A 12,711-nucleotide genomic window follows, 5' to 3' on the forward strand; every position below is an offset into this window, starting at 1 on the left:
CACCCGGCCTGACAGTCCTTTGATTTAGGGCAGCTGAGGCAGCAAGGAAGCATCAATTAGAGAATAATGTAGCTCCGTCCCCAATGTTTCTGCTTATTAAGATGAAAATAAACATCAGAAGGAGCATGTATAAGAACTTAAGAGGTCTGGAGATAGCTCATTGGGTCAGAACACTTGCCACCAAAACAGGAGGGCTGGAGAGAGCCTGAAACCATCTGAGTTTGATGACCCAGCACCCATATAAACAGCTGAGTGTGGTCTTGCATGCCTGTTGCCCCAGGCCTGTGGGGAACTGAGACAGGGCAGTCCCTGTGGCTCATAAAAATTGCAGCTCCAGGTTAAGAAAGAGGACTTTGTCTCAAGGAAATGTGGAATGAGTAATTTAGGGGAAATATACAGATGAGTGATGAGTAGTCATCCAGCGTTCTCTTTTGGCTTGCACAGGTGGGCCCAGGACGCATGCATCTGCATACATATGTGCATATGCTACAGCATGTAGACACACACACACACATACCATGCATAGTAAACATGCAAAATGATTTAAGAACTTGTCATGACAGTAACAGTGATTTTTAACAGTGCTATAAAAAAACTCAACACCAACTCAGTATGTCTCCTTCATCTGTTTCAAGTTGATGATTTTGCAAAACTTTTCTATTCTTGTTTAATATGTACAATATGGCATTATCAACTGTATCTCTTTCCATGTCTGTAATTAGTGGTGGTAAGGAGATCTATGAAACGATATTTGTTTCTAGCTGTTTGTACAGACATGGATACATGTTAGCATTATGTGCTGAACTATAAATCCTTGTCTGGTTTCTCTTATTTTGTTTTTACTTTTCTTTCTGATCATCTTTCCTTTTTAGTTGCCACTTCATGTTAAGAATTTGAAGAACTATCCAACTCTCCCCTGTGTAATCTGACCAACTGTCATGATTTTAAGTACTCTTTATAGCAAGGACAGGTAGGCAATTAAATATGTAAAATGGATCAGTGCAAACAATGGGAAATTATGGGGCCTAAGGCAAAATAGAAATAACTAAAGACATTTACTATTATGGTTAGGAAAGAAATAAGCATAACAACCACACTCTGCCAGATAAATTCATCCTTGAGGATTTGATTTGCTCAGGCCAATTTCAAATCTATGCTTTCTACTGGCCTGTTTCAAAAATCTCAGTGCATCACAGCGAATTGTCCACTGATCATTGAATGGGATAGCACTTCTCAGAACCAACTGAAGTTTAGAATGATTTGGAAATTACTCTTTTTTACTTTTTAAAGATTTCATTGCTTACAAACTGGGACCTAGGCTTTTAACTCAAAAAAGCAAAGCAAAGCAAAGCAAAGCAAAGCAAAGCAAAGCAAAGCAAAGCAAAACAAAACAAAACAAAACAAAACAAAACAAAACAAAACAAAACAAAACAAAACAAAACAGTGCTAACTGCCTGTCCAGTTGGCAAACACACACTTAAGAAAATGTTCACTATCCATAATCATCAGGGAAATGCAAATTAAGACAACTATGAGATTCCACCTTACCCCTTAAGGATAACAAACATTAAAAAATCAAATAAAAATAAATGCTGGTGAAGATGTGGAGAAATAGGAACCCTCATCCACTGCTGGGGGAAATGTAAGATGGTACAACCACTGGAAAACAATATGGAGACTCCTAAAAAAGTTGACTGTAGAGTTACCAACAGACCCAGTTATTCCTTTACTGGGCAGAAACCCTAAAAGTTCCACTCCTCAATTCAGAGATTTGCTCAACCATGTTTATAACTGCTCAACTCATAATAGCTAAGAGCTGGGTTCAACTGAGATGTCCATCATAAGATGAATGGATAACTAAGATGTGGTGTATCTACACAATGGAATTCTACACAGCAGTAAGGAAAAAATGATACAATGATATTTTGAAGAAAAATGGTCAAACCTGGAACAGATCATTCTCACTGAACTTGTCCAATCACAGAAAGATAATTGCCTCATAGTCTCACTCATCTACAGCTTCTAACATGAATCTACCCAAGTTGCTGACATACCTAGCAAGCATCTTGAGGACTGAACAATAGGGTGGGTGGAGTGGGAGAGGAGGAGGAGGGGGCACAAAACTGGACCCAAATGGCAATGGTACCATAAAATTATGCATCCTAAACAACAGACCAAATGGTTGAACCTTCACCAGGCCCTTAGAGGGAACACCTGAATCACAAAGCCCTGGAGAGGGTACAATGAAGACTGTCCTTAATCTCCTTCTGTTTCTCTCTCTCTCTCTCTCTGTTTCTCCCTCTTCTCTCTATCTCTTTTATATTACTTGTTTTTTTCTTCTTTTACTCTTTGGGCACTGACCTGAAACTCCCAATACTAGCATGTGGCTATCATCCACAATGAGCTTTTGATCAGAGAGACCTACAAGGTTTCCCAAAAGAAGACAGAATTCTGTCAGAGTACTCGGTGACCCACCAAAGGTTAGTGGTAAGATGATACTGGTGAAGACACCATATGCTGTTGGCAAATAATATGGAGTGACATGGCTGGAAGCTGGAAGAGAGTCAGTTCCCAGATAGTTAACACATCTAGTGCCAGAAGGTGCTACATGAGTGATTGGGGGAAAATGATCAACTCATGGTCTAAGGTACTCTGCAGCAAACAACCTGACAAGATGCTTACACAAGTGCAATACTGGCATACAGCCATGGTGGGAAACCATCTGCTCTTTATTTGGCTAACTGATCTGCTCAGTGGAACAGAACCCATAGCTGGAGCTGGAAAACAAGTCAGAATCATATCCAAAAACATGAGCCTGCTTTCCATTATCAAGCTCCCACCAATAGTGGACTACAAGTGTGCCTACAGATATTATATTCTCTCAAAAAAACAAACAAACAAACAAACAAAAAAACCCCAAGAGGTATACCATTTATCTGGCATTAACTTTACTCTCCTTCAGAGAATTTGCTTCTCTTTTTCAGACACACGCAGATCCTAAGGAAAAAATCACCCCATCATATCTCAAAAGGGTCCCAACTGAAACTAAGAATAATTGGGGAAACAAGCAAGAGTGCTGTTTTCTTGGTGAACCTGGTACCAGCACAATGGTGAAGGAGATAGACACAGAGAACAATCAGTCCCTAGAAGACCAGATATGCAGAGGCCCAGAGATTCCCAAGACTTTATCACTGAAGCAGACCTAAAATGAACCCAACATGGCTCAGGGAAATTTGTAGAAGAGGGGATAGAAAGAATGTCAGAGCTACACATTGGGTCATGATACACAGAGACATTGCCTCCTACTCATAACTGATGGCTAGCCCCACAATGCATGACCCATATTCCCCAACAAGGAGGCCCTTTGGAGGGGGGCTGTCAGGAAGGAGACTAACAATGGTACCAGCTTGACTATATTCATTGAGTACAAAACTAAAAAACAACAACAACAAAAACACTGCTATAAGACAAGCCTAAGCATTTCTTTTAATTTAAAGGTGCAAATGGCAGATGATTGAAAAAGCATAGTGTCTTCAAGTTTACAAATAAATATTTTTTTTTAATTTATTTATTTATTTGACAGTGACAGACACAGAGAGAAAGACAGATAGAGGGAGAGAGAGAGAATGGGCGAGCCAGGGCTTCCAGCCTCTGCAAACGAACTCCAGACGCGTGCGCCCCCTTGTGCATCTGGCTAACGTGGGACCTGGGGAACCGAGCCTTGAACCGGGGTCCTTAGGCTTCACAGGCAAGCGCTTAACCGCTAAGCCATCTCTCCAGCCCCTACAAATAAATATTTTTATTTATCCTTTAGCATTAATTATCTAAGTTTTTGTATTACAATAAGAATACCATAATATAATCATTATCATGATTTGTAAATAAATTAGATGTTTGTGATCAATTGTTGAACATTTTATTCCTATGTAAAAATGTATTCTCTATTTGATGGATGAAAAATACATTTACCTAAAAATGTGCTTCTAAGTTGCCTTATTTGAGTGTTTAACAGTTCTTGGAAATGTGTGTCCATTCTATCTTTAAGAATACCAATTAGAAAATGTCTCCTCATATTCCTTTTTTTAAAATAATGCTTTTTGATATATGTAAGTATTTGGGGCTAGAGAGGTGGCTTAGTTGGTAAAGTGCTTGTCTTTCAAATATAAACTGAGTTAAATTTCCAGAAACCATGTTCTTATACTCCCAGCCCTGGGGAGACAGAGATGTGTGGATCCTTGGGGCTCACTGGCCAACTGGTCTAGCCTACTCAATGAGCTCTAGAATCATGAGAGACATTGTCTTGAATAAAGGTGAATGATACCTAAAAGGAACAATCCCCAGGATTATTTTCTAGACTCTTCACACATGTGCATGCACACTGCACACACATATGCATCCCCATATACACACACATGAACAAAGACACACATATAAACAAAACTATTTTCATTTAATTTTCTTAAAATGAATTATATCTACATGTTGTAGCAAACAGCTACATTCTTGGCAGAGAAGGTGAATATTTGTGTAAACTTTTACCACATATTATCTATCATCTTCTATCTGTCTATCATCTATCTATCTATCTATTTGCCATCTACCTATGTGTGTGTTAACCTATTTATGATTCTCATATCTCTTTATCTTCAGTTTGTCTGTGCCATTTTCTTTTAATCATGATCTCTTTTCATGATACTATGGCTTGGTTACTAGTTTAAGATTCAATGAGACTTCTTGTAGACAGCTTCACATTGCTGGGATGAATATCCAAACCAGAAACAGTTTATGGGATGTATTAGTCAGGGTTCTATAGAGTAAAAGAATCAGTAGAATAAATTGTATTAAAAGAGAATTTACTGGATTAGTTTATGACAGTCTAACAATAGCAGTCTGCTGGCCTGAGAGGCAAAGAACCTGGTAGCTGCTCAGTCCATGGGGTTGGATGTCTCAGCAATTCCAATTTGGCACTGAAGACCTGGAGTCTTTCTGGAGAGCACTGGTCTTCAGACTGTCCTGGTCTTTAGTCTACACTGAAAGGCAGCCAGCTGCACTGAAAGCCAGGTGGGAGTAAGAAATTCTTTTCTTCTAGAGCTTCCTTAGATCAAGCCCCCCACTAAGAGCAGCTGCATACTTTGGGGGAAGGGCTCACCCTGGGGGAAGGATTTCCTCTTTCAGTTAATCCTTTATGGAAGTAATCTCAGAGACCCACTCAAGGAAATGTCTGTGGATTTCTAAACAGATCAAGTTGACAACAAAACAACTATCACACAAGATTACAGATGCAGGAGGAAGTTCCATCAGTGGTGAAAGAAGCTTCTTCAATACATCCAAGCAGAGAGAAAAGCCATCACCATCCAGTAACACCAAAAGCAGCAAGTACAAATCAGGCAGCAAACAGCAGGGGGTTGCATCAAGCAGTACTGATCTGCATACCTTCCCTTTGGAAATCAGATCCACCCCCAAGCACACATTAAGGCTGGACCTTAGGATCTATTCCCAGTGATGCCTCCTCCAGCCAGGTGGATGGAGGTCCACTTTACAAGCTTAATAAAACACTTGAGTCTATGGAGGGCACATATTCTAACTACCACATTCCATCCTTGAACCACAAAAGATTCATGGCCATCTCACATTGTAAATTGTATCAGTTCACCTGCAAAAGTCCCTGTAGTCTTTACAGACTTTAAGATTGTTTCAAAGTCCTAAGTCTCATCTGAGATTTAAGACTCTCTTAACAGTGAATCCTGCAAAATCAAAACAGCTTATATACTTCCAACATATAATGGCACAGAGTAAACATTTCCATTGCAAAAAGGTGTAAGAAGGAGAGGCTTGACTAATGTAAAGTCAATAACCATCATCAAGCATCTGCAGTTCAAGTGTGACTTCCTTAACCAGTGATGATAGCCTCTGGATTTTTCAATTTTCATTCTTCCAGCTGAGCTGAGTAGCCAGCAAAAAATTCCACCCTAGTCCAACAGTGCTCGATGGTAGCCCCTTCATAGTCCTGGTATATCCAAAACATGTTTGGGTCTCTGATGCAAATCAGAATCCATCTTACAATGGTCACACAGGACTCTCTACCAGTAATGTCACATCCTGTTTCACTTGCTGCATTTTAGCATTGGTTCCTGGAACCATGTGCACTTCACAACACATCTCCCTGCATTTTTCATCCTTCCAAAACTAATATCAGGTGTGCATCCATATGGTCACATGTTAATCCAGAAAGGAAATTAATCTTGACCATGATGAGCAGGTTACCTACTTCAAGCCATCTCTTTTGAGTTTGCATTTCTATTCATGCAGTCCTGGGTGGAATCTTTCCATTGTTTCATGTAAGTAGTTGGCCATCCTTAATAATAGCAGTTTCAGTAACCTAAAACTTGTCTGTGTGCCAATAATTTTAAACTTGCGTGAAGTTTTCTAATTTTAAATCATATCTTTCAGGTCTATATCTTCTTTGAAGTATATAATTCCATTACTTTCAAATTCAACCTTTCTCAGTGCCTATATGAGAAGCAGACTATAACTAGCCTTTATGACAGTAGCCTAGTTCTAACAAAGTTCTTTTCTGTCTTTCCTTCCCCTTAGAAAGTTCATAAGCAAAGCCTACTAAGACCATTCTCTCTGTATTTAGCATTTTCACACTCTCATCAGAATAGTCCATAAAACTTAGCTTACCTCTTTGGAAGACATACTCAGTAGCTAGCACCAAGTTCTGCTCCATTCTGCCAGCACAAAAGTTCCAAAATACCCAAATCTTCATGGTCAGATTAATTATGCAGCAATAACACCCAATTTTTCTGGCACCAAATCTCTGTTGTAGACAGCTTTACATTGCTTGGATGAACACCCAAACCAGACACAGTTTATGGGAGAAGGGGTTTGTTTGAAGCTTATAGATCCAAGTTGAAGAAGATCCATCAGTGGCAGCTGCTTCCACACACTTAAACAGAGAGAAACCATCACCATCCAGCAAACACCAAAAACAAGAGCAGCAATGGTAAAAACAAAACAAAACAAAACAAACAAACAACAACAACAACAAAAAACAAAACAACAACAACAAAAAAACAACAGCAGGGACCTGGCCTGAGCTGTGTTCTCTCTTACACCTTTGGGCTGGAATCCTGATCACCTTCCAGTGACATCTTGGAGCTAGACTCCAGGTTCCACTTGCAGTGACACCTCCTCCAGGCAGGTGGCTGGAGATCCAAGTTACAAGCTTAAATAAAACATCTGATTGTATGGGGTGGGGAATACATTCTAACTATCACAGGACTATTATCAAATGTAGCTATATTTCTTTGGTAGACTATTCACATTTTTAAATACTTACCAACAATTATACCTTCATTCTTACCTCATGTGTGGGCTATCTGTTGAGCTCCCTTTTTTTCTCTTCCTTTCCTTATTTGTGTATGTTTTCCTAACTAGACCTTTATGTTAAAATAGTCACATAGTACTTTTTAAAAATTTTCTCTCACGTATTTTTTAAGTAGGTCTTTGGATCAATATTATAAATATTTTTGCATGTCCTTTGTCTATATTCTTGAATCATGTCTTGCCTTTTCATTGTATTCAATTTTCATTTTGCCATAGTACATATAAAATTGAGTAATTCCTTAAGGAACTGCTTCAGAAAAATTACATATGATAAAATCTCTGTCTAAATTTTCCTTGCACTAGAGTTTTGATGACACATTTATATTTTAAGCATTATTTGTTATCATGCCACATTTTAGAAAACACTTGTTTTTTCTTTCTGGATTTTTTATTTAGCCATTATCCTTGAGAGCAAGAAATTGGAGATAAACTTTTACTGGATCATTTATAAGGATCTTTCAATCTGAAATCTTAAAATATGCTGAGAATATTTTATTCCATTTTAAGTCAGTCTACTTTTCTCCAGCTTTCTCTTTTTATTCTCCAAATCTGAAGTCCATGTAGTTTTATTGCAGACTTTCTAGTCATTAAAATCTCTATCCTTAACATTTTCTCTACAAAGTCTATAACAATATATTTTATATTATTTAATGATTACCTGTTTGATATTTTACTAGTTTAGCTTATACTTCTCCATTATTTTTAGATCATTGTTTCTCCTGACCTTGAAAATAAGTAATATAATGTCCAAGAAGTATTGTCATTGTACCTTTTCTCACAGTGTTCTATTCTCCTGTTCTCTTCCTTCATGTACTTCCTTTTTCTACTTGTCTACAACACGACCAGATCTCTAGCCATATCAATTATATATGCTTCAGTAATTATACTTATCAGAGACTTTATACTACTGAAGTAATAAAGCTTCCTTAGAAGTTGTCTGTTCTGTTTTCAGTGTTTCATCCCATCTGCTCTTTCCTCAGACTGTTAATGAGTTTGTGGAGGTTGTTTATGTATGGGTGGATTGTGCTTAAAACTAGTTTATTTCTAGAGTGAGCATCCTGTTTTGGAAATGAAAGCAAGTGTGGTGGGTGTAAAATATGTTATCTTTTTAAAGCAAAGTTCAATTGCCCTCTGAATAGTGAGGTCACAATCCAAAACTTGATATGAAACCGGATTGTTTTTGCTTGGGAAATATGAAAAGCTAACAAATTTTTAATCGTGTGTAGAAATAATTGGTTAGAGAATTAAACTTATTCTTCTAAATCAAAAGCCATGTAAGTTTTAGAGAGATGGCTAGCATTTAAATACTAATAATAACCAAACATTAACAAGTCTACAGTCAACCTTGGGATTGAGATCTAGGTAAATGTAACTAGGGGTGAGTGGGGTTGCCCAGGGGCTCTAATATGCTTATGGGTATGTCATCTGGCAGTTTGCCTCTTCAATTTGCTTTGGGATGACGGTACTGAGGAGGATGGAGGTTAAAAGGCCAAAGACCTAATGGGGGAGAAATTAGAATTAACATTAGACACTCCTCTTGGCTCAACTGGTATATGTTTTTCTTTAAATTTAATTTAATTTATTTGAGAGAGAGAGAGAGAGAAAGAGAGAGAGAGAGAGAGCATGCTAGGGCCTCCAGCCACTGCAAACAAACTTCAGACACATGTGCTATCTTGTGCATTTGGCTTACATGGGTCCTGGGGAATTCAACCAAGGTCCTGTGGCTTTGCAGGCAAGTGCCTTAACTACTAAGCCATCCTTCAGCCCAGTATGTAAGTTTGTTTTGCTGGAAGTTTACTTAAGTCAATTTTGAAGAAGAATCATAAGTAACTAGAAACTGGACCATAGCTGAATGACTCCCCTCACACCTTCACTAAATCACTACTGCAGTGGTTCTTGATTTTAGCACAGTTAAAACCTGGATATTTTCTAAATATCAGGCAAAATGTATGCATAAATATTTATATACACATTATGTGTCCATGTTTGTATGTATGTTCATGGGTTTGAATTCATATATTTTGCTTTCTGCTGCAACAAAATACTGACACTGGTTTTATAAACTTAAGTCTAAAATTCTTGCTTTCTTTAGGCTACTTAAGAAAATGTTTTCTTGACACTTTTTTTGTTTCATTTCCAATAGGGTATTTATTATATTTTGTATAAAGAAAGGCCTGATATCACTTATGAGGTACAATTAGAAGCAGTATTAATATACTGAAGATGAGGTTTTCCCTCATGACATTGGTTTAGCTAGCTTTCAAATCCATTTATTCAAAAGAGGCATTCACTATGATTGTAGTACCTCTCTCTTTTTATAGCAAGCCTCATGGCTGTATCATCCCTGTGGTCCATTAATCTCTTACTGCATTATCCTGAAATTGTGTTGGTTATAAGTAATCACAAACTGTCAGCTTTGAAAAGCTAACATTTGTTAGCTTCATAGGCATAAAAAAAACAGTGATAAGTGAGGTTGCTAAAAAGTCAAATTAAATGTTAATTGATGCAAGGGTACAATTCAGGAAGGCACTCAGGAGTTTAGACACGGGCCCTGCATTTATCAGACCTGACAAATCCTTCTGAAGAGTTGCCATAGATATCTGCTTTTATAATTTTATGCATCACCATTTTCTATGTAATCATGCCACAATTCAAAAGTAGTTAAAATAGTGTTCTTGCTAAAGGTTTGCACTGTCTCATATAAAGCCATAGGCAAAATTCTGATTCTTTTGTGTATATTTACGATGTTTTATTTTGAACAGTGTGGTGATCTAAGAAAAGAAGGGGAAAAAAAGACTATCCTCGAAATTTACATAAATAGAAAAGAACATGCAAACTCTTGGGGAATTAAAGAGAAGATTCTTTCTTAATCATCTCATACATTTAAATTACCCACATTTGCATAAATGCTGAAGTGTGAATTGTTGCCTTTTAAAAAAATCCAATTCCTTTCAGACTATTGCTAATTATTCTTTGCTAATGTGGTAAATTAAAGCACAGAAAGTCATGGATACTTCTCAGCTGTCATCCTCAGGATGCTGAGCTAGGTGTGGCAGCATGGATTCTAGGTTTGATAGACAAGGCTCAAGTGGGCTGGGATGTTGTGACTAAAATAGCTTTGTTCTCCTGGGTCTTTGGCCACTAGTGTACTCCAGAAAAGAGCAAAGCATTGTGTCTCATTCCAGAGCAACCACACCTGTATAGAAATAACTAAATAATCATAGGGTTATTTTTGCTGAATTTTTCCCCTCATGAGAACTGATTCAGAACCAGCTGGATTTGGATCCTGTTCAGTAACTTTTAATGTGTCACATGTTTGTTAACCACTTATTCATGAAGTAATGATGGATATGTTAAAATAAAGGACCCTGACCATGTGTAAGTGGTGACTGTAAGGAGTTTTGACTCACGTATTCCATCTATGGAATTTCCTTTGGGTACAAACAAAAATTCCCACATACTTTTACTTTTACCATGAGGTGAGCAGAACATTCTGTTCTGAAACTGCCCCTTGTTTATAAGCTTTCTAGGACTTAAGGATATTTCTTATCTGGTAGATTATGACAGCTTAGCATTGACTTGTCATTTGAAGCAGTGTTACTTTCCTGATAGAGTTTTCTTTCTTCTACATTACAAATATATTTGAATCATGATTTCCTCAAAAGCAGAAATAAAGACAGGAATGAGGCATAGCCTTTGCTGGAAAGATGTTTGAGAAATGTCAAGCTGCTGGTAACATACAGTGTGTGTTTGATTGTAAGCATTGAGAAAGTAAATGGAATTCAATGGACACTTGAATTGTGGCATTGTGCTTTGCTCTGTAGATTAAAAAAAGGAAACCTAAAACACAATTGTTCTCCATTACATTCAAATCATCTGTTAGAAAAAGCTCAGCAAATGAAGTGATAATAGCCATTGTGTTTAGTTGTTTAGAGTACACAGCACAGAGACATGGCTAAAGGGAGGAGCCATGCTTATCAACCTACATGTTAATGAGTCAGAATCCATCCTGAAGAGCAGTTAATTCAGGCTTTGATAGCTACTATAACAATCAGTTTTCAAACTTCCATATGAAAAGTTTAGCTTACAGAACCAACAATTTATATTTCTAGTCCTCCATGTAGTGATTCTAGCTAGCACTGAAGTGCCTTACGTCTTGTGATTATCCCACTGTATAGAAATGATTTCCAAGAGTATTGAAATTTTCTACTTGAGCCACAGAGGAATATGTAGGGTCCTATGTAGGAAGTGTATAATGGCACAGCTACATATTAGCTGTACTTATGTTCCCTTGGAGAGAACTCAGTCCTGTGACCTCAGCATGTTTCAACTGGACTGGAAAAGGTGGTCTATCCATGAGCCCTGGAGAAGAGGAAATAGGTATTGTACATGCTGGCTGGTATATGCTAGTCTCTGCCAGTCAGTCTCTGTTTTGCTTATCATCTATGCACACATGTATAGCAATCAATATTGTTGTTTCATGATCTTATCATCCAGTGATAAATAGGAAAAATAATTAATTTTGAATAACTAATTTTACCATGGGATCCAGGTAAACAACTCTTCACTGTGTATCCAAAGGAATCTAAGTTAACATTAAATTGAAATATACCCATGTTTATTGTGAAAGCACTTACAATAGCCAAATTAAGGAATCAACCTTGGTGGCCATTAGTGGTTGAATGGATAAAGAAAATGTGGCATATATACACAATGAAGTCATATTCACCCATAAAGAATAAAATATGTCATTTTCAAGAAAATGGATAGAACTAGATATCATCATGTTAAGTCTAGTAAGTCAGATTCAGGAAGAAAACTATCACATGTTTTCTCTCCTTGTGAATAACTAGGTTGGCTTGCCTGGGACTTTTGTTTCTCATTTCAAGAGGAGTAAGAGAATTAAATGGTGCTAGATCCTTAAAACTCTACAATTGTTCTCACATCTCAATGTTATTTAGTACAGGGGTAGGAAATAATGTCCAGTCTTGAAATTTAGCATGATAAAATAAGAAATATATATTTGGTCTAGGCTCAATTTCCTTAGTTAAAGCTCACAAAACCCTTGAGAGACTGCTGGGAGAATTCTGTCCTAATAGCTTGATCCCTGACTGGTTCCTGATATAGAATTGAAAAGAGCTTTATAACTTCTTGAGAGGTAGGAACATCTGATACAGAGCTTCCAAATCCACTGGGGCTTCTTCAATAATAGGAACATCTTTTGTTCTAATGAGGCAGCTCTTGGCATCTCTACAGATAGTCTCTGGAGGGCTAGTTGCTAGGCGATCCAGTGATGTGATTATAAAGTTGGGCTGTTCAGTC

The sequence above is a fragment of the Jaculus jaculus genome, chromosome 11, assembly GCF_020740685.1.
Source record: "Jaculus jaculus isolate mJacJac1 chromosome 11, mJacJac1.mat.Y.cur, whole genome shotgun sequence".
In the NCBI taxonomy this organism is placed as follows: Eukaryota; Metazoa; Chordata; class Mammalia; order Rodentia; family Dipodidae; genus Jaculus; species Jaculus jaculus.